The following is a 24,345-nucleotide window of genomic DNA, read 5'->3' on the forward strand; positions in this document are numbered from 1 at the left end:
TCAACCGGTATATATACAATAAAGTCATACATTTAGACACACTTGACTGAACTAATACTTTTTTCATGACCTTAAAAAACTTTTAGTGCCAGATTTACCAGCTTGCACCAGGAGCTGAGGAATGATAAAAAGCATTGACACCTATTTAGAATTCATTCTTTAAAAAACCTGAGCATTTAAAGAAGCAGGTGTCATAAATTCAGTTCATACTTACTGTATATTAAACAGAACATTATCTTGTGTTGATATGTTGGTGTGAATATAGTTATTCCTTTAATTACCTTCATAGTTATCATTCTTGGAGAGAACAGGCTATAAGACTTGTTATAAAAGTCATTCCAAGACCAACTACAAAAGTTGATCCAAGAGTGGATATCCTACTAGGCAAAATCGTAGTCACTATCAACTTTTTTTTTTTTTTCATTTAAAGCCTTTGATTAAAACCTTATCTGAAAAATTTGTAAGTGGGCATACAGGAAAAGCAACCGTTCGCTGACAGAGACAGAGAAAAAAATAGTGGTGTTGTTATTCAGCTCAAGTCAGTTCAGTGCTGATTCAATTCCGTCCAGTAACAGTGTTGATGTTGCAAAATTCATCAATTATGAAACAAAAGTCGATTCAGCTATAAAGCAGTTCTACAAAAGACAGAAGTGTCATCATCCAGTTCAAGTCAGTTCAAGTTTTGTTTTCATCCGATGGCATTAGAGCAGTCAAATCAATAATGCAGTATTACTGAATATTAAACCCAAAATAACATTACACAATATAATTCTGCACAATGAAATGGTTTTATATATGCATTCAAAGCCATTGTAAAATAAGACTGTACATCAAATTCTGCAGCAACATTGGTATCTCGAACAAGAATTAAAATTTTGAAACAGTACTGTAATAATTGTGAGATGTTTAAATATTGTCACATGCACTATCCTTTGTTTTATGATTAATTAATTGTCGGTTTATCAGCTTTTGGGCTCGGCAGCATGATGGGCATGTGTGGGTGTATCTATGTTTTTATTGTTGCCTCATTAAAAGGTTTTCAGGTCAGGGAGTCTCTTCTGGTTCGATCTCGTTTGCCTGAACTGGTTCCTTCCGGCCCATGGGTGATATAAAATCAATGATATTTCCTTAATTAGCTTGACTTTGCATCCAGTCTCATAACCACAATCAATACTGAAATAGAAAATGAAGGCAAAAGTTATTTTATGAAAATTGATTTGTAAGTGGGCTCTCAATATTGCATTGTAGAATCATGAGTAGATGTTTGCATAAGTATCTTTCTCTACTGATATGTATAGATACATTCAACAAAGACTATCAACAGTGAGGTCATTTAACAAAGGTGAAATTCTGCAGAAGGCCCTCAGAGGAACAGTACAGGAGCAGAAAATAACCTTTATGTTATTACAAAATTTAATGTATGACTGAATTAATGAATTATTCTTGTCATGCTGCCTGCTGGTGACAAAACATTCTGCAAGGTTCTCTAAATGACTAGGGACAAATTAACCACATGGGCATATGCCCAGGGGCACCACACATGACCATATAAATGTTTTAAATATTATCTAAAATATTTCTCCATCCTTCAAACCGGACAAGTTACCTGATAAGCAAAAATAACAGAAAATATAATAACTTAATAGTAAAAATGTTTCTGCGTATTTACTGTGTATTTACATGATATTTATTAAGACCTAGGTCACACTATCAATCAAAAGTTTGGAATAATTAAGAAAAAGAAAGAAATCTCTTATGCATACCAAGGCTGCATCTATTTGATCAAAAATACTGTAAAAACAGTAATATTGTAAAATATTATTACATTTTAAAGAAACTTCATTCTATTTTTTATAATGTATTTTAAAATGTAATTCAGTTTCATGTTTTGCAGAAGTGAATTTTCAGCATCATTACTCCAGTCTTCAGCAGCACATGATCCTTCAGAAATCATTTTAATATGCTGATTTGCTGCTCAAGAAACATTACATATTATTATCATTTTAATTACCTTCATATTACCTTCTGCAAAATGACTAAATGAAATGTAAATGTAAATATTATTATCATTGTTGAAAATCATTGTAATATCAATATCAGTGTCTGATAAATGAATGGGGTGTATAAGATTAAAATAAATAAATCAAAAAGAATTCACACCATGGTTGCACTAAATCGATAAAATATGACAGTTAAGACCTTTATAAAGAATTATAAATTTCATTCATGTTTTAAATTATTTCTATCAAATAAATGCTGTTCTTTTGAGCTTTAAGGGCCATTATTAACACATTATATTCAAACAATTTGTGAAACTGAAGACTGAAGTAATGGCAGCTGAATTTTAAATTGTAAAAATATTTTACATTATTACTCTTTTTATTGCATTTTTATACAATAAATTCAGCTTTGGTAAGCATAAGAGACTTCTTCAAGAGCAGATAAATAAATAAATAAATAGCAGTTATTATTATTATTATTATGTAAAATATTTGACTGGTAGTGTTTTTTTTTTTTTCATTGCTTAAAACATATAATTATATACTTATAAATATAGCTCAATTTCAACCTTCATTTCATACCTTCCTTCAGGATTAATTAACAATCCTCTATATACTGTATGCTGCAGGTGTTTTGATGGTCTGAAGACATTGCCTCCTTCCGAAACATTATCTGCTTGTTTCAATGCTGGACATCATTACTTAAAAAAACAGTACTTTATATCCTTTCCAGTGTTATTTGTGGTGTATTGATCTGTTTTATTTTTGTATTGTTGAATACTTTCTTATCAAAACTTTCTGAGTAGGCACTGCCCCCCTTGCCTTCTCTCCTTGAAAACGCTTATACAGAAAGCAGCATGTTTTGAGAGTGCTTAGAGAATGTTGCCATGTATGAAAGGCATAGACATGTCCTCTTATGTCTTCGTGTTTCAGGGCTTACCACCTCCTTCCCTGTGGCCTTGTCTGTGAGGCAGTATGAGCGCCTGGCCTGTGGGGTCCACGACGGCCCCTCTTCTGGCTGTTTGGTTATCAGGCTCCTTCCAGCCACGCTGCTCAGTGTTGCTAAGCACAGGCTGTGTTTGTTTCACTTATCCATGGGCTGTGTGCCCTGAGTCAAGCCTGGTGTGAAGAAGCCTGATAAAAACAACAGCCAGTCAGACCACAGCCAAGCAGGCCTGCTGCCAGAGGAATCTGAGTACCCTTCACACTAACAGAGAGGGCACAGCGCTCTCACACACACTCTGCTGACATGCCATCACTGTTTTAACACACTTGCAGCATGAACGTCACACAAGTCATTGCACAATTTCTTTGATCTGTCAGTTTAGTAAACAAGAACTCATTACCTTGCTAAATTCACAGCCTCGACGAGGGATGGGCAGATCAATCTTGAAGTATCAACACCCTTAATATTGATGAAAGAGTTTCTTTTTTTTATTTTATTATATATTTAGCCTGACAATGAATGTGTATCATAAGCTTGATGAATGACAATGAAAATGAAACTGTTAGCAAATAATTTTGTTGGATAGGAATTTAATTTCCCATGCTCTTAACATAAATAGAAATGCTGATAATAATAATAATAATAATAATAATAATAATAATAATGAATACAATTAATAAGTTATTATTAGTAGTAGTAGTATTTTAATAATAAAAAAAACTTACAAAAATGGTTTATTAGCTTAACTTCCATTGATATTACACTACCAGTCAAAAGTTTGGAAAACAGTTAAAGTTAATAACACTGCAAAATATTATTACATCACATTATTTTTTACTGTTTTCTATATTGCTATATTTTAAAATGAAATTTGTTCCTTATTCCTGAATTTTTAGCAGTCATCAAGCCAGTCTTAAATGTCACATGATTTAGAACATTTTAATCATTATAATTGGTGCAAAATTATTATCACTTATTACTAGTGCTCAGTTATTAAAATTTTATAATTATTTGATGAATAGGAAGTTAAAATGAACAGCTTTTATTTGGAACAAAACTCTTTTGTAGCATTATAAATGTCTTTACTTCCTCTTTTAGTCAATTTAATTCATCTTTGCTTATTATTATTATTAGCATTAGTATTAGTCTTACTAAATATTACTCACCCCATAGTTTTGAATGGTAGTGCATCAAGCTTTCCACAAAATATTATGCAGCACAACTGTTTTCATTGTTGATAGTTTTAAGAAATGTTTATCGAGCATCAAATGATTCGCAAGAGCAAAGTAATAGCTGTTGAAAATTCAGCTTTGCTGTCATAGGAATTAATTTCACTTTAAAATATATTAAAATAGAAAACTTATATAATAATATTTCACAATATTACAGTTTTTACTATATTTTTGCTCAAATAAATGAAGCATTGGTGAGCATAAAAGATTTTAAAAAAATCTTAATTATTCAGACTGACTGGCAGAATATACTCTATATAAAATGCAGCCATAGCATGTGCATCATATATGTTATTTCCTAAAGAGTGATGCATAACTATTTTTATGTGATTTGCCCCTGAAATATTTTCTTTTGCATTGCTATGATTCCTCTCCCCCATAACCTCTGCATGGTTCTTTGCTTTCTCTCTGTCTCTCTCTCTCTCTCTGTTTGTACAAAGGCCTTTTTGAATTTGTGTTATTTGTCCACAGAGAGACTGTAAAAGCGGGGTTTGTGTTGCTGGTCCTGGGGGGGTATATGTCCTGTTCAATCTCCAGAGAGCCCAGATACACACATGAAAAAAGCAAAGCCCTCCTGAGCACCTGAGACAACCAGAGTCACTGTTCCCCCTAAAAATCACACAAGCCAGCCTTTAGATATTCTAGTGACTCTCATATTTATGCATCTCCATAAACATTGACATATTTTTGCCTCTGAATTAGGATATTCATGACTGCTTATTTTGCTAATCAACTAAATTAGCAGTTCTGGACATGTGGCTAGTTTTCCAGGTTATTAATTCTGACCAACTCAGCCCATCTAAGATACCTGCAATGCAGATTTATACTGTGCTTTGTGAGCACATGGCACTTTAGTTTCAGTTTATTTCTAAATATTTGTGTTAAAACAGTATTTTGCATTAAGAAAATTAAGCATGTTTTAAAACCATTAAGATTAAAGGATTATGACATTATTACAAATTTATAATAAATCGACACACACACAAACTAAACTAAACTGGTAAATTGTTGGCACCCACCTGTATTTTTTACACACATAAGAAGATAATAGGGATTTAAGTGCATATTTAAATGCAGTTGTTACTCACAGTCATGACTGACCAAAAAAGATTTCTGTCCCTGAAAAAGTAACATGCATTAAGGCCAAAAGACTGCAGTGAAAAAAGTGAAAGACTCATTTATTTAAAGAGCATTTTATATTAGTCTAATCGGAATTGGTTTTTAGTTTCAAGCTGTTTTATTTAGTTTGCCTAAAAGCAAATAACACTCCCCATTTTGTTTAAATATTAAATAAGGTTTTTTTGCTTGAAACCACACTGTAAAAACTAAAGGTGCCTCAGATATCCTTTTGAGTACTCTAGGAACTTAAAAATGTATTTTAACTGTCTCAAAGCTCTTTTTCTCATAATAGGGTTCCTGGAGGAACCATTATAGTCTTTGCATTTTGTGCAGGAACTCATGGGATCCTTGAAAGCACTTTGTTTCCAGTTCTGAGTTTCTGGAGTCACCCTTTCAGTACACTGAGACCTCAAAGTGCTCTGGAGGTTCCTGGAGGAGCTCAACTTTTAAAAAAGGGTTATTGTAAGATCTGTTAACATTAAAAGTGTTCCTGGAAGATCTTACTTGTAAAAGCCAACATCTGGAAGAACCCAGAAATTCATGTGACTAAAATAAAATATGACTAATTATTATTAATATTTACTTTATCGGAATGAGATGGAATGTAATAACTTTTGTGGCACTTGCCATGTGAAAACAAAAAAACTTGGGTATGATTAGAAAAGACTAAATGGTTTTAAAAAATTGTCACACTTGTTCTGTTCACAGTCAGAATTGGCCGTCATAACATAAATAAATACATAAATAAATAAATAAATAAATAAATAAATATAACAAAAGGATATACAAAATCTACAAATCAGCCACAGTATATCCAACTAAAATTCTAAAATTATTTCTGAAAACACTGTTCTCAGCAATAGGGAATATATACATATATGGTCATAGAGGCATCCAGTGGCACATTTTACAAATTATTTTATTTATTTATTTCCTCCAGATTGCACTTTTACCTGCCTCCATTTGTTGGATTTTAAATAAGTTTGTTGTGTAACTTAAATACTGCAATAACTAAAAATAGTTTTATTGAACTAGGCTAAATGTTAAATCATTTGAAGGTGGATAGTTTACCCTGAAACTTTAAAGCAAACATTAAACATATTATTGAACTAAAAAGGACTCAACACATTCATTTCATTAAAAACTTATAACAATCAGTACAAGAGTAATATTTAGAATTTGTTATTTCCCTAATGAAATAAGTTTAAATTATTCAGAAATAATTGTTCAGGTGTCGTCAAGAAGAAGAAAATGCATGAGGGTTGGCGTCCCCGCGCTCCTGCTGTTTGCTCACGTGCGTGCGTGCAAGAACGATTTCAAATATAAAAAGTAACACCTCCTTTCCTCAGAGAAACAACCTCTGCGCAAGGAGAGTAAAGGCTCCAAAATAAATACACAGATTTACTAATTGTATAAATGTTTGTTTTAACCGCTAATTAACAGCCGCCATACTAACGAATCTAATGAACTTTGTGTGACAAAATGGAGACTATCAATCACAAGGTCACAAACAATCATTTTTAGTCAGCTTTACTCATTATGTTCATACTTTTAGTCATTGTAACTCTCTTCTTTTACTTTTCTGAACTATTTGTTGTCGTTTACGTTTGTTAAATAGTTACACATCCATGTTACATGTAGGCTATCTAATAAGCTATTAGCCTATTTTTCGAGTCATTTACACATACATAAAACGTTTTTTTTTTTTTCTCTTCTTAGAACATCCAGTATACAAGAGTTCTCTTAAAATCTCAAAGGGTTCACAGAGCATCACTATGTAAGTATTTATTTATTTATTTATTTATTTGACATTTAAATAACTGAAATAGTGTTTCATCTTGGCCTAATCCAAAATTATATATGAATCCAGTCCTGTATACACTGTTAAACTGAACTGAATGAAACAGTTTAAAAATTCATGTATTCTTTTTTATTCAGCAGTTAATAAAGAAATGCGTTCTGCATATGTTTCATGAATATGGCTCTGTACTGGACACCTCAAATGTGAAGCAGTGGGCATTGCTGATGTCTGTTGCTGGCTGACAAAAAAAAAAAAAAGACAGAAAAAAAAGACCTCTCTGGACCTACCCCATCTTTTGAAGGTGGGGTAGGTCCAGAGAGGTCTTCTAAAACATTCAATTATTTATAGTTTATTAACAGTTCTTTTTTTTATTATCTTCTGAGAAATCCTACACACTAAAAAAAGTTGGGTTAAAAATAACCCAACAAGTAAGCCAACTATGGGTTGGTATAGCACCTTCCCAACTGTGGGTTATTTTTAACCCAATGATTGGGTTAAAAGCCAGTTGGGTTAAAAATAACCCAACAGTTGGGTTAACTATTTACTTTTATTCATGAGATTATTTTAATGAATAAAATACACAATTTTCAAATACAGATGTTTTATTTAAGTAGAAAAACAATAAATCTGCTTTAAAAATAGTTTTTAAGTTTTAAATGACAAATTAACTCAATATTGATGAGCCTAGTATTTAATATAAATGTGCACAATTATATTGAATTCAAAATACATGTGTGAACATGCAGAACACATGGCAAATAAATGTTGAAGTACAAATATTCAAAATACACATTAAATTCAAAACAAATATACACAAACAATATACATAAATTCAAATACGTTAAATTCAAAACACAAATATCCACATACAGTACAAATATTCAAAACAAATGTGCACATATGGTTTACCAATTCAAAACCTACACAGATGCACATAATACACATTTAAAACAGATGTGCACATACAGTACAGAAATATACAACCTAAACATTTGTGCACATACAGTATACAAATTCATAACCTACACATATGCACATATAGTAAGCTTTTAAAATACAGATGTGCACATACAGTACAGAAATATACAACCTAAACATCTGTGCACATACGGTATACAAATTCAAACCACAAATGTGCACATACCAGTATACCAAAAACTACACAAATGTGTACACCAAGGACATACCTTTATACTTCAAGAAATAAACATATCCTTAATAAAAAATGCTACAGTGGTCACCATATGCATTGTGTTATAAACACCTTAAAAAGATAGTTCACCCAAAAATGAAAATTCTGTTATTAATTACTCACCCTCATGTCGTGCTAAACCCGTAAGACCTCCATTCATCTTTGGAACACAAATTAAGATATTTTTGATGCATTCTGACAGCTCTCTGACCCTCCCATAGACAGCAAGGGTCCTTACACCATCAACGTCCAGAAACTTAGCAAGGATTGGTAAAATAATCCATGTGACATCAGGGGTTCAACCGTAATATTATACGAGAACACTTTTTGTGGCAAAAGAAAAAAAAAAATAATGACTTTATTCAACAATTCGTCTCCTCCGTCACCCTAATGCCATTTTGGACAGTATCCACTCAACGCAAACAGCGTATGCTGTTTAAAGTTAAACCCCTTATGTCACATGGATTATTTTACCAATCACCTTGCTAAGTTTCTTGACATTGATGGTGTAAGGACCCTTGCTGTCTATGGGAGGGTCAGAGAGCTGTCAGAATGCATCAACAATATCTTAATTTGTGTTCCAAAGATGAACGGAGGTCTTGCGGGTTTGGAACAACATGAGGGTGATTAATGACAGAATTTTCATTTGTGGGTGAACTAACCCTTAAAGGTGTGTTTTGGCTACTGGATCAACTGATGATCAGTAACTTTGAATACAAAGTTTTTTAGGAGGCAGCAATGTGTAGAAGGAACTCCTCCAGGAATATTATAGACTGCATGCTGCAAAAACTCCCAAATTGGCCTTGGGTAGTTTACGTCATAGATGTAGAACGTTTTGAAGCATTCATTCACTGCTTGAAGTAAGGTCTCCTTTTCAACTGCCTCTCAAATGAAAATGATGAAAATTTGGGAGGAATTTTCTTTGTCTCCAAGCACCAAGACATGTGGATCCTCGCTTGTCTCATTGTTGAGGTAGTGGACCATATTAGTACCAACCTTGAAAGAATAAATAAACTTTAGTTGGCTCATATATGACAAACATTTCAGGGATTCAATATTTTTAAAAAAAATGAATCAAAGAAAAAAAGGTAAAACTGAAGCAGTCTTGTAGTGAATTAAAAATAAGTTAACTCTAAAAGTGATGAATGACCATTAGTCGTGACAACAGTGGTTAAAAAACAGAGTCACTGAAGGAAAGAGTTTATGTACAGAGCAGTGTAATTTAATGGGCCTATATTATCCTCTTTTGGATTTTACTTTTCCTTTAGGTAGTAATATAGCTGTTTGTGCATGTAAACTGGCTACATCAGAGGAGGGAGTTCATTACCATTAACAAACAAAAGTCTTTTAAAAAAAAACTCTTATACATCACTAAACTAAATAATTACTTACCTTGAAATGTTTCTATTAAATTGCAGAGGTTCCACTGTTGTAATCTTTTCTTTACAAAGAAATCCATTTATCTAAAACATAAGTATAAACATGTTTAGTATAACACATTTAATATAAATGCAAAATTGTTATAGCTTCATAAGAAAAAATTACTATAATTACAGGCTATTCCATTATTCCTGTAATGGCTTTAATACAACATGCATGGCTATATAAAACAATTATAGCCTATGTATGTGTTGTTGTTTTTTTAACACTTTCAAATAATTCTGATACACTGACGAATGGCTTGTTTTACGCTCTGTTGTAGGAGTAACGTAACGTTATGGGCGCTGGTACGAATTTCTGCTAAAAGAGCGGATTGCCTTACGACTCTGCTCTTTCGTCTGAGTTTTGAACTTCTATAACAGAAAATTCAGCGAATTCAAACGCTTGGTGTCTGTCGCATGACTGATGTGTAAGCTCGGCTCGCTCGAGCAGCTTCAGGCACTGGTCCGATCCGATAAATGGTCCTGCGGCTTTTCTAGCCTAAAGATTTCGGCGCCCTTTCACATTTCACCAGACATTTTTATTAACGTTAAGTAATACTTCTCTAAACGGTTTTGCTAGTCTTTCAGCTAATGTTTTTATTTATTAATGCTAGCAAGCAAACGGGAATAGCATATTCATTTACAATCGATCTGGGGAAGAACTGACTAAAGGGAATTAAGACTTCGTTTTTTAAATAGTTTTACGATTTAATTAACGTTTCAGTACACATTACTTAATGTAATAACAGTTATATACATCATAAAATTATATTAACATTATATTAACAGTTTCTTACCTTTCATAATCAGGCAGGCTGCCGCTGATGTCCGCTGAGTCGCTGACTGGACCGTTAAAATTTGAACCAGAGTGAAGCGGGAACCATATTTAACCCAACAGTTGGGTTATAACTAAAAATAACCCAACGCCGAAAATAAATGACCCAACAAATTTTAAGATAACCCAACACAATGACCCAATATGTGTAACCCAACGTTTTTTACTGTGTAGCCACTGATGTTTCTATGAATGTGATGTGCAGTACTGACTATTTAAGGTGATTATTTATTTGAAACTATGGATATTGTTGTTGTTTGTCAATAAAAAATGTTTTATATGCATTTGTTTTAGTTTTTTTCAGTCTGTTTTTTTAAATTGTTAAAAATATCAATAGCAGGAACAATAAGCTAGTGGGAGGGGTGGGGTGTAAATATTAAAGAACTGAAATTAGGAAATGGTGCCTCGAAGCACCCAAGGTGTTTCCTGACCATTCTTAATAAAAGTAAGTAATACCCCTTTTAGAACGGTGCCTAGAGGCTCTACAGGTTCCGCCGGTGAGGCAAAGCGAAGAACCCCAAAAGGTGTCTCCAGGAAACTTTAGTTTTTACAGTGCAGATTGTTGATGTGCAGAACACATACTGGCTAGCTTTACTGACTGCAGAAATGATTGTAGGTTTTATTCATTAATTTATTTGGTATTTTATTTATTATATTTTTAGCACATAACAGAAAATATTATGCGTATTTTGAAAAGGCATCACAATAAACATCATGGTAGGTAAACAAAATAAAACATTGGCTGGCAAAATGTTTTCAGTCTTAAGTAAAAATATGACTTTCATATTATAGCTAATTTAGCTTTTGTTTATCATTTGTAAAAAGCCAAACTATTATAATATTGACCTATCCTCTTAAGACCCTGCGGCCTCATATGAGGGCATTATATTTTTGTGAATTTCTCTGAGACTGTACATGCCACAGTTTAAAGTCTGGATGTCCTGTCAGAGCACATTCAGGGCTTTTCAGAAATATCAAATGATTGGATGTTTCACCATGAACACTCCCTCTCCTTGGTATTCAAATGTCTGAAATTAATTTAGTGACACTCTTATGGAAATAGGATAATATTTTTGTATTTTGTATAATTTAAATCTGTCTAATTTTTAAATTGTGTGTCATAAATCAACATCTCAGGAAAATGTTATGGGGTTTAGTTTTAAGTTTTGATTTTTTGTTAAGAGTAGGGTGTTTGTTTTACAGTTTTAAGTCATGAGGACACCGGGACTAAAAGCATTTTTATTACGCATTTTTGGAGACATAACAAATGTATAGGGAAAGAAATTATATTTCAGTATTCTATGAAATATTATATATTGTTATGAAAATCGTGTCAATTACTACTCCCATTATTACACTTCTTTTATCATTACATGTTGCCCCAAAAACACATTAATATGCAAATTAGATTTAATTTATAGATACATTGTATATAATGGGAAAACCGATTTATGGTCATTTTACACACATTTTGCATAAAGAAAAATGGTATACTGAGTCATTCTGTTAAAACATAGTTGAGAATCATCTTTATACAAAGTTTGGTAAAAAAAAAAAAAAAAATCTTGAAAACTAAAAATGTATTGGTGATTTAAAAAATCAATAGTTTTTGCCTATGCATGTTCATTCATGTCTTTTCATTTTTTTTTTTTTTTTTAAAGAAACTGAGTCTACCGAGGACATAACATAACTTATGAATGAAATATCTTTACTTTTTTTTTTTCATTATTTTTAATGCTCTAAACCATGTAAAGACATGGAAAAAAAAATTTTTTTCCTAAAACTTTTTTCTCAGGTCTTAAGAGGCTATATTAAGTAATATTTTGGCTTATGTTTAAAGAAAATATATTCAATTATATGGTCTTCATAATAAATAATCTTGTTACATAAATACATATATTTATATTATAAAATAAATATACAGTAATTGACTAAAAAAAAAAAAAAAATCCTATAACAAATCCCCATCCGTACATTTGTACTCCTCAAACTACACTACTTACAGTCACACTGAGGACACCACACAGCCTTTCATTCATGAAACAATACATTCCATGAATAATTGATCCCTCCCTTTTTAACATTTTATTTCAAATAAATGTATCTCTGAGGCCTGAAACCACACCCACTGTGTCTGTTTTCCCTCAATATGCCACGGTGGCTGGAGATTCCCTAAACTTGACAGTTCCAACACTGTTGAACAATGAGAGACAATGTACATGTGTCAATTTTGGTTTGCTTGAATATTATTTAAAGGCTGACATGAAGCAACGTTCCTGAAGTCATAATGCCATGCATTCAGCCATCAAAAAGACAGACAGACAAGAAGGAATATGAAAGGCTGCACTGGGGTCCCTTCAGAGAGACGAGAACCAAACAAGCCACCCAGTGGTGTGTTGGGAGGTCGAAGGGGGAGAACAAGAAGGAGTGAGCGAGAAAGAAAAAAGAAAGAGGAGAAAGATGAGAGACTGCACACGGCATAAAGGAAAGGAGTAAATAGGAGCAGCTCTAATAGGAATATCAAGCCACTGAAAGGTAAACAGGCTTCTCCAGGCTGATACAAAGGGAATGTGGCGGTTTGGAGAGCGCCCGAGAGAGGTGGCGCTCCTGCGGAGGGGCGATAAGGCAGCTGTGTCCGCCTGCAGCGCAGAGATAAGGCTGAGCACTGGCATGTGTCGCCCCTGATCGCAATTTCACACTCAATATTCATCCAGCCTGACAAACAAGCACCATTTAAGATAAAAAATAAATATAGACTCCTTCTGCCATTGCCTTCTGTTTATTAATCTGCCTGCGCCCACTGCTGCTTTTAAACACCTCAGCCACACACACGCATACACATATGCAGACGCATAGAGGCGCATCCCACATAAGCATCCCATCTACATGCAAGGGCAGATGCACATACAAACACAAACACACCGATGAGGCTGCCAAAGACAATACTGCGTACGTGTGTGTGTTGATGTGTTTGTGGATTTCAGCACGCAAGCTGCAGCTGGTGTCCCGAAGCTTCCTTTTTGTGTACACCCTCAAATGTTTTATGTGGCAAAGAATACATGGCTGAGAAATGACTATTGTAGGATCAATAAACTCATGGATACAACAAAGTCACACATGTTCTGTGACGGTTATGTTCTAATAACAGGCTGAGAATGCTTAATGATCTGTAGGTGGCTTCTCATCTTTGTCTAGTTGTGTGGAGCTGTGTGGACTCTTGAGAATCAGTAGACTTCTTGTGATGTATTATTATTTGTTTGCCTGTCCCATAGTGCAGGTTGTCTGAAGCCACATGACTTAAGTGTGGTATAATGTACAATGTTGAGGGTTTTTGAAAGCAAAAGTGACATCAGGGGTTCCCGAGTTTTTTGTCAACTGAATCATTTATAACTACATAATGCAATTTGCATGTTACCATTTTCAGTTAACTGTCAAATGACCTGCAAGTAAATAGATGAAATAATATATTAATAAAACATGTTCAAATCCTCAAACTCAAAACATTTGAAATCCTTATCTTTAAATCAAAATCAGAACCTTAATCAGGATACTGCTGAAGTACTGTAAGCTTCTGTCCACAGTAATGATGGAAATTATGTAGTGTGTGTAAATAAAGTAAACCTATAGTCCATGTTGCATTCCTAAATGAACATTAAACTCGCAGCACAAGCAGAGATGTAGCTCGCTGCATTTTCTGTGAACGACTTCTGATTTTATTGCGATTATTGTGCAGCCCCATTTATTTATTTATATTTTACATTCGATATAAATAAATAAAAAATTGTCGTTTGTTTTCATCAACTTGTAAACCCCCTGCAATTCCCCCACAAATCCCCATTTTGGAAACCCTGTATTACATGATTGTGTTACTCCTAATACACGTGTTACATCATTTACTTTTAGCTAAAGTAACTATTATCATTGAATAAAAATGATTAATTGTTATTGCATTGTTACTTTTCACGTATAGAATCAATCAACTATTTGTTACATTACTTTTTATGAATACTAAGTAATGTTGCTTTCAAAAAATGGTAACTAATGTTACATCGTTACTTTTTATAGAAACAGATGATAATAAAAGTATTTAATTATTAAACAGTTGTTGTGGAAAGTAACTAACACATTTCTTTCAATAAAAGCAACTTATTATGTTACATTGTCATTTTTATGAATGTGGCGTATGTGTTACATTCAATAAAAGCCATTAATCTTCCCACATTTCTTTTACATTACTTTTTATGGCAAGAAATGTCACATTACTTCCGTGTTGTTTAATATTATAGGACTGCTGTTGATGAAATCATGTGGCAGTTGTGGTGTAATAACTATTTAATAACTAATTGCAATTTTTTTTTGTTCATTTACACAAACAACAGTTTGTTTTTTAAATCATGTTATCATGCATTATGCACAGTATTTGGCTGCTAAAAAATGCTTTTAACCTCGAGTTATGAGTTGTAGTTCCAGCAACACAGATTTATGATCCTGTTTGCTAATGTTTGCTGGAATTATGGTGTTGGGAATAAAATTGTTGGATTGCTAAACAATGTTGGTAAAGATTTGCAACCACAGTCGGCTTACAGTGCTTTCGGGAAATGCACCCTGGAATGGTAACGCTACACTTGGCCTCTTTTTTTTTTTTTTTATTTGTACAGCCACAACACCCCTCTATAGATATATGCATACAGTGTCAACAGCTTTGTTTGTTGTAATTGGAGAAATGCCATTTTGTCAAGTTGTAAATTCCAAAAGTACTGTTACTTTACTTTTCACTTCAAAAATGTAATCTGATTCCATCACATATTTTAATTGTAAGACATTACCCCAATGCTGCTAATATAAATGCTGTCCGCCATGCCCTGTGGCAGCATGTTAAGATCTGTCTGGTCCAGCTGGAGGTTCCCCCTTGTAAATCTGGCCTGGGCTGAGCGGAGCGCTAGCTGACATCACTGCACACTCGCTGCACCTCCACAGATGGGAGGAGAGGCCTGCCAGCTGGCACAGGGACACCTACTATCCCACGCTGGCTTACGGCCAGGAGGTCTGACTGCTGCCCCGATACCCATTCACACTTCTCTCTCACACATACACATGTTGCATATTCAAATGGAAAGTAATACAGCTCTGTGGTGGTTTGTAAGCAGAAGAGGCATGATGAGAGAGGAGTGTGCTTCACCCATTGTGGTTTAACACTAGCATGCTGTATGGTATTTACTGTATATTTCTACCTTTATATGACAGAGATAGTAAGAGGAGTATGTTAGTGTGCTGTTCTGAATTTAACCACAGTGTTTAATTATGTATGTTACAAACAGTATAGTATGCTATATGTCACATGACCTCAATACACACGTTTAATTCACTGAGTGATATCAAAAATAAATAAGTTCTTTTGCATTTTTAATTTTGTGTAAAAAAATCAAAACTTTTCATAGTCAAATAAAAGGTAAAAAATCACTACCTTATGGAAAGTCTGAAAATATGTTGCTGGAAAATGTACTGCATAATTTAGGAATTCAATACAGTTTTTAAAAAATGCATACTGTGCATAGTATGCATACTGTAGTGTAAAAACAGGAGTATTGTGCTAGTTTGGTTTTCTAAACATATTAAATCATACGTCGCTGCTTTTCCCATTGCACGCACGCACACACGCACACACACACACACACACACACACACACACACACACACACAGAGAATCCCTCCAGAACAATTAGAGAATTGAATGTATACGCAGCAATATTGACTGGGGCTGCAACTCCCAATATGAAGAAGAATCAGGGGAAATAAAGTTGTAACTGAGGATATGCATTGCAGTTATTTAGACAGAGCCGCGCCATATTCTACAGTAAACATGGCATGGCCTCCCTCATCATATTGCTGAAGGAGGTAGTAGTTTAGTTTGTTTGTGCAGTAGATGCAGGCATGTGTGCACTGGAAAAGGATTTAAAGTTTATCCATTTTCTGGGTTCACTTGGTCACTGCACACAACATTATCACAGACTCAACCTGTGGCAAATTACTGTGACCCTGTGCACTCTATCAAACGCACACATGCTAAGAGGAGGGGGCACAGGAATACAGCTTTTGCCAACACAACTACCCCTTGTGAAAAAGAAGTGCACTTAATAGTAATAGTACTATTACTATCACTTAATAGTAATAGTATTAGTATTTAGTAATATTTCTTAGCAGTGTAAGAAACTGTACATGAATATAATATAATATTAATGAAAGCCCACTTAAGTGTATTTAAAGGGGAAAAACTGTCATGTTACTTAAAACACTTGTGTACACTTTTAAAAAGTGCACTTTATAGTAATGTAAAATTTGTATATATATATTTTACTAGGGCTGTCAAACTATATATAACTAGGGCTGTCAAATCGATTCCCAGGGGAACCCATGTTAGGTAAAAAAAATAAAAAATGTTAGCCTGAATGCACTATATATATATACACACACACAATACACACATATATATTGTAAACACAAACTTATATTTTGGATGCGAGTAATCACAATTAATCGATTTGACAGCCTAAACACATTTTAAATTTGTTTTAGTCTTTTGTCATGCATTAAGAAAGATTCTTATTTTGCTGTCTAAAGCATAACTTAAGTAATTGATTATAATTTTAACTGTAGTGTAGTGTAATACATACAGTAATACAAATTTATTAAATTTTTAAGTTAATAAATTTTAAATGTACAATACTAAATTGCAACTTGTATTTATTACATCATTACAAATGTGTAATTACAAATATATTTAAATAATTTTAGTTTACTATAATTACCAGTACCATATTTTCCATAATTTATTTTAATTCATTTTAATTTACCATAAATGCCTCTCAGTACATTCAGCAGCACACCTCAGAGACAATAGAAGTAATTATGAATTGACATATAAAGATATAAAGATAAGTGGATCAAAAAAAGACTCATCTAAAAAAAAAAAAATATCTAAATGTATTTAATGTATTTAAAGGGGTCATATGATGTGATTTCAAATTTTCCTTTCTCTTTGGAGTGTTACAAGCTCTTAGTGAATAAAAAAGATCTGTAAAGTTGCAAAGACTAAAGTCTCAAATCCAAAGAGATAATCTTTATAAAAGTTGAGACTCGTCCACGCCCCCCGAAACGGCTCGTTCTAACATGCGCCACATATCTACGTCAGTATGTGGGAAGATTTGCATAACGCCGCCCAGATGTTCACGCAAATAAAGAAGGTGTACCTTTTATTCTCGTTGCAGTATTGTTGTTGACGCTGCCGCCATGTCGTATAGATGCTGTGTGTTTAACTGTGAAAGCGAAACTACTTTGTTTGGCCTTCCAAAAGAGGATGATATCCGCTTCGTCATGCCTGGAACTGATCCGTGCTGGTCGCTGAGGAAATACCTCAACTTTGCACTGTGGATCGCCAAATGGGCTTTCACCGTGGACGAAGTGGAGTCCAGCCCAGGGTCATCACATGTGGTTGCCACAAGCACAAGGTACGCTCCTTCGAATCCTCCTCAAGCCACCCGCGGCTCACTCTAGGCCTCCGGCCTCTGCTCACTCAAGGCCGCGGTGTGACGCTGTTTCATTGAGAAAGTGAAAATACTTTGTTTGGCCTTCAAAAAGAAGACACGACTAGAAATCATGTTTATATCACGTTTATAATGGGTTTTATGTTTATGTCTCATCGCTCCGGCCGGACAAGGCTTCACAATATGTTAAGAATTGTAACATTTCCGTCACATGCTTGAGGCATTCGGCCAATCACAACAAGCTGGATAGCTGGCCAATCACAGCACACCTCGCTTTTCAGAGAGATGAGCCTTGTGAAAATCGACATGTTTCAGAAGGCGGGGCATAGAGGAGAAACAATAATGTACATTATGTGAAAAATAATGTGTGTGTGTGTTTTTTTTTTTTTACCTTAAACCACATAAACACATTTCATTACATCAAATACATAAAATAATGTTCTTTTTAGCAGCATCATATAAACCCTTTGATATAAATGTAAACTATAATGCATTTTCATTTAATTGCAATTAACATGTAATTAAGTGCCTAAAACATGTAGCTTGAGCTTAACTATATTATTTTAAAGTATAGAATTTTTTGTAATAATCTTATGCTAAAAGTATACATCCTTTTCACAGGGGACAGGAGACTGTACACTGACCAAGGGCTGTTGGAAAGAAAGAAAGAAAGAAAGAATTTTCACAGGGGACAGGAGACTGTACACTGACCAGAGAGAGAGAGAAAGAAAAGGAAGATGAAGAGAAAGAAAGAAAGAAAGAAAGAAAGAAAGAAAGAAAGAAAGAAAGCACCATAAAAGTTTTTCATACTTGTGTACTATATTTTACATTTTAAGTCTATTGAAGCAATGCAATAATTCTCTCAAATTTTAAATCAAATTGTTTTTTTTTTATTATTATTATTTTTTTTTAATTGTTTAGGTAAACTATTACTTTCATATCTTGTATGTTAGTTTTCTCCACAGTATAGTGGTATACGTGGCATTGGCTGGTAGTGTGTATGTTTGTGTGAGTGTGTATGGCTGTGCATTGATGAGAGTCAATCTTCCGTCTGACTGCCTGAGATATGTGCAGCATATCCCGAGCTATAGATAACATTCACTGCTGTATCAGTTTAACCAAGTACAAAGTGACAAAATCATATCCCATATATGTTGTCATATCCCATCAATCCTTATGCATATGATGCAGAATGTCTGAAAGGATGCACAAACCATTTTGTAGAGGCCCTAAAAGCAGAGATCCCAGAGGAAAACTGCTGACAAAACTAAAAACACTTCAAAAGCAGTATGCCAGGAAAGAAAAATCGGCAAATACACACACAATCCTCTTTTAATACACTTGCTATTAAGTCTTCTGAGGCCAGTGATGTAATGTCTGGTGACCGCGGTCACGAAGAGAGTCACACACTTATATACATACACACTCACTGTTAGCACTGAATCTGTGCGATAGGACACTTTGTGGTGGTTTTATGAGGCTGAAACAGCAGTGTTGGGATATACAGTACAGTAGATGTGGTTAATAGCAGTGCCCACCCTCTGCTTTTACACCCACTGTGGGTTTGGCACTTATGGATCACCTACAGTCAGACACACACAAACAGAGACACCAGTGACACTGTGGGACAAAACAGAAGGCAAATCACTTATGACACTCTTTTTAAGCGGTAGAGGATGGAACAAAAATAAAAAATATATTATAAAACAGATAATTCCAGTCCTTGATTCTAAATGGTTGAGCCGCGTTCGAAGCTGTTGTACATTACACACACATTGTTCCTGGGGCTCAGTGGTAGAGCATTGTGTTAGCAGCCAAAAGGTTGTGGGTTCGATTCCCAGGGAACACATGTTAGGTAAAAAATGTTAGCCTGAATGCACTGTAAGTCGCTTTGGAATAAAGCATCTGCTAAATATGTAAATGCAAACATACGCCTTTGTTTACTTCTGTGTGTTGCTCGGCAGCCACTTTGTTGGAACCACAACTGTTGCTGAGGAACAACATTGTTTTTTGGTTGGAAGAATACTGTTTTTATTAATATCATTACACTTTATTTGCTCTGTTTTATTCTGTGAAATCTTACTACGTATATGGAATAACTGTTTTATAAAAGCAATAAGCCCCAAGAAGCCATGGTTTACAGTGAATTTATAACAGCTAAGGGGGTTTTAGGCAACAACGCCTCTTAGCTGTTATAAATTCACTGTAAACCACGGCTTCTTGGGGCTTATTGCATTAAAAAAGCACATTGTTTATTGATTGTTGAGTATGTTAATGCAAAGGGGCTTTGCTTATAGTTATAGTGATTTGCAGTGATAAAGTCACCAGAAGTCATTCATTTTCAATGAGAGTTGGCAATTTCCAGTGACGTGTGTCAGTGACAGTTAGAGATGGATGTGGGCTTTAACTGTGTTATATAAAACTTTAACTATGTTAAATAGTAATAGTATACTGAAGCTTATCTACTATGAGAGACTTTATACTCGACAGACTACAAAATTAAAGTTATTGTGAATAATTTAATTGTTTATTATCATTTTTCTGTTGCCCACATGCAGGCAACTGACATACGGGATTCTCATGCAGGGGGCCCAGACCCTCTATGGGGCCCCTTCAAAGCATTAAGAGTCACATATGGCTAAATTTGCTAATAGATTAATTTAATTAATATGCATAGGATATCTAATGTGTATAACATGATGGATATCTTTGTGAAAAGGAAGTACTTATTTTGGAAACAATACTTTAAAAGAATTGTTTGTGAACTAAATGTAACATTTAACAGACGCTTAACTGCATGTTAAATGAAAATGTATTATAGTTTAAATTTATATTAAATACAGTTAGTTGAACTTTGGAGTGCTTTTTTAACCCTTTAATTAGAACTTAATTATATTGTTCTACATAATAGTTGCTTCTGTTAATATTAAATTATTATATTTAAATTAGTAAATTAAATTAGTAAAACGTATTAAATTAAAGTGTGCTGCTGAATTTACTAACAAACATTTACAATATAGTAAAGTAAAATATATCATTTTTTATTCAAACTTGTATGCCATTTATTTATTAAATATATTTGTAATTACAAATTTGTAATGACGATGTTGTGATTTACTACATGTAGAATATTAAACATAATACTGAATAACAAAATTAACCAAAGTTAAAATTATGATTAAGTGCTTTACATGTGATTTAGCATCTTAGTGCATACTAAGTGCACTTATCTAAAGCATGACAAAAGATTACTCAAACATAATGGTTTAAAATGTACTTTAAAGTATTTTTTTAAGGTTGTATTTAAGTGTGTTAAGAAATAGTCATAAAAGTGCACTTTCTTAAAATTCACCACAGTGTTTTATTTTGATTACTATTATACTATTTGCAAGTACAGTTTTTAAAGATATACTTCTAAGCTTTGAAGTACACTGCAAGTGCACATCCAATACATTTAGGCACACTTCATGAAATATAGTACAAATTTTTTGTATGTAGATATGCACAGGATCATTCTTCTTGAAATATCAATGACAAATGGGTTCAAAGGTGAAATAGCTTGATCCTTTAACAATGATAGACCTGTGTACTGGAGTATGGCATTATAAAGGCCAAGGTCATGGATCGATTCCCAAAGAACACCAAACTGATTACACCTTCAATGCACTATAAGTTGCTTTGAATAAAAGTATGCCCCAAATGTAAAATGTTTTCCTTTTATTGAAATTATAGGGCAATAGTCAGATCTGAATGATTAAAATGTATGAATTTACATCTATTCTATGTTTAAGATGCTTGCAGATACCTTATGCACTCTCTCTCTAATGGTGGCAGTCATGGCATGGATCCAGATGGCAGCCACAAGGCAGGAGATGCTGCACAGCAAAGGGGAGGAGCACAACCACACACACACACACACACACACACACACACACACACACACACACACACACACACACACACACACACACACACACACACACACACACACACTCATCTTAATGAACACTCATGAATTATTCATCACACACACACACACACACACACACACACACTCATACGTACACACACTGGGTGCAGACAGCGCTTCTGTTAGGAACAGAAGGCATAGAGACTGTACTGAGTTTATTAGTATTAAATTCTAGGGGTTTATTTCCCAGATTTATTACGTTTGCTGTACATGTACCACCCCCATTCCATTTAAGAATTTCCATATCACACTTTCTTTCTGATGTGTCCAAGTCTAGACTCATAAGGAAAATCAGTACAAACTCAAAACATTTCTAGCACTTTTGTGCTTGGTCCTCTAATTAAGGAATTGTGTAATGACTGAAGGTGTCACCTTTGTATAGGTTTTACACAGGTACAGTTGTGCTAATATATTTCAGTTCAGAGCCTGTCTGTATTGCCTGCATGAGGTGGCCACTAATACGTCAGTCTTTTTATGTTTTTCCCCCTCTGTAGCTGAAATGTTTTATTTTCATCCATACAGAAAATAGTTTGCAGAGTGTACCTATTACATACAGCATTCCTTGTAGATGTTGTGTGGTAGAAAATGGGCCAATAGGATTGTATTTGTTATGAAAAATGTTATGCTATGTTATGCAGGTCTTACCTATGGCATACTGCCAGCTTAAAAACAATAAAAATCATTTTTAATTTAAACATAGTTTGTTTTTAGTCAAATCTCAGACTTATTTCTTACCCACTAGTATCGGGCATCTCACATTAGACAATTTTGCAGTTGATTACTATGATTTATTCATATTGCTTCTTCCAAATTAATTTAATTTAGAAAAGACCAACAGAATGAATGAAAGCCCTTTTCTGCCTCAAATAAAAAAGTGAGATTAAAAAAATGTGAAAAAATCAAGACATTATAGATAGTAAGTCACAATTGTGATATATTACACAATACTGAGAAATTAAGTTGTGATTACCATGCAAATGGACTGAATGGTTTTTGGATTGAGAATTTGATACTGATTCAGAGGAAGACAAAAAGAGTAAAAAAAACCTGTTTTGTTGATAGATAAAAGGGGATGGGTGTGTGTGAGACCCTACCAGTCAAGGCTGATATGCTGCTGACGGCGTCTCCCCTGGTGTATGTGTGTCTGTGATGGACAGGTGGGGGAAAGGAGAGATGAGTGGACCACTGGGGCAGTGGAAAAGGTCGTATTGCTCTCTAAACAGGGTTTAATGCAACTGCCCTCGCAAGAACCTGCAGGATCCACTGTGTGAGTGAGTGTGTATAACATGTGGAGAGCTGCATTGGGTTTAATTGCATGTAGGAATGCTGACACCCTGAGGATTAAATGATCCAGTTGGCTTATAAGACAATAATACAAGATACTGACTGTATGAATGAGTGGAAGAAAGGAACTAATAAATAGAGGCAGTTGTTTATTTTCTGTCAGCACTGCAGTGTCTTTATCTCAGAAAGCATTTGGACATTTAAGCAATCAGGCCATGGTTTTGCTGGCTAGCATGAGCTTGTTAGTGGTCATGTATCTACTAAAAACAATCTTGGGATCAGTTGTGTAAAAGTCTTTACAAAAATGGCTCTGAAAAGTAAAGTTTGTTCCCAGAAATCTCAAATAAGATTATGTGTTTTTGTGGAGCACATTCAGTATGATCAATTATGCATCAACAACAACAAACAAAACAACAACAATAATATTAATGTTATTTATTGTTGTTTTTATTTAATAATTATTTTAAAAATAAGATATTATTATAATCATTAAAATTCTAATAAAAAAAGTCTTAATTAAAAAAAAAATAGGTTAATCTACTGTACTATATACTGTACTATCTTGGGACAGGTTGAGTAAACAAAAAGTTCTCAGCTATAAAGATAGCTGTCAGAAAAGCAAAATAATCACAAAATAATTACACATCAGTTTTGGCTGAGAAATTACAATTACCCGCAGAAAAAAAGTCATTTTTATGTGAAATGACAAAAGCATTGAACTATTTAGATTCAACATTGCATAAATAGTGATAAATGGATACAGTATATCTATCTATCTATCTATCTATCTATCTATCTATCTATCTATCTATATATCTATCTATCTATCTATATATTTTTTTTTTACAAATATTAAAATATAAAATGATTTTAAAAAAATAAGATGATACTCTGAATTTGAAATTTTACAATTGCCAGTAGATGGCGTCTTAATGAGTGATTCATTCATTCAACGGATTCGTTAAAATGACTGACTGTTTTAAGAACGAAGCAAATTAAGTCTT

General features: G+C 33.9%; 1 long non-coding RNA gene across 1 annotated transcript; it reads right to left on the bottom strand.

The window, feature by feature from the left end:
• Positions 1-8,835: 8,835 nt before the first annotated feature.
• On the bottom strand, positions 8,836-10,004 carry LOC122138026. Its single transcript, XR_006155260.1, has 3 exons — positions 9,845-10,004; positions 9,683-9,753; positions 8,836-9,286 (listed from the first exon to the last, which is right to left on the bottom strand). It is a non-coding gene; the product is annotated as an uncharacterized LOC122138026 (long non-coding RNA).
• Positions 10,005-24,345: the final 14,341 nt, after the last annotated feature.

Source organism: Cyprinus carpio, chromosome B7 (assembly GCF_018340385.1).
Source record: "Cyprinus carpio isolate SPL01 chromosome B7, ASM1834038v1, whole genome shotgun sequence".
NCBI classification, from domain to species: domain Eukaryota; kingdom Metazoa; phylum Chordata; class Actinopteri; order Cypriniformes; family Cyprinidae; genus Cyprinus; species Cyprinus carpio.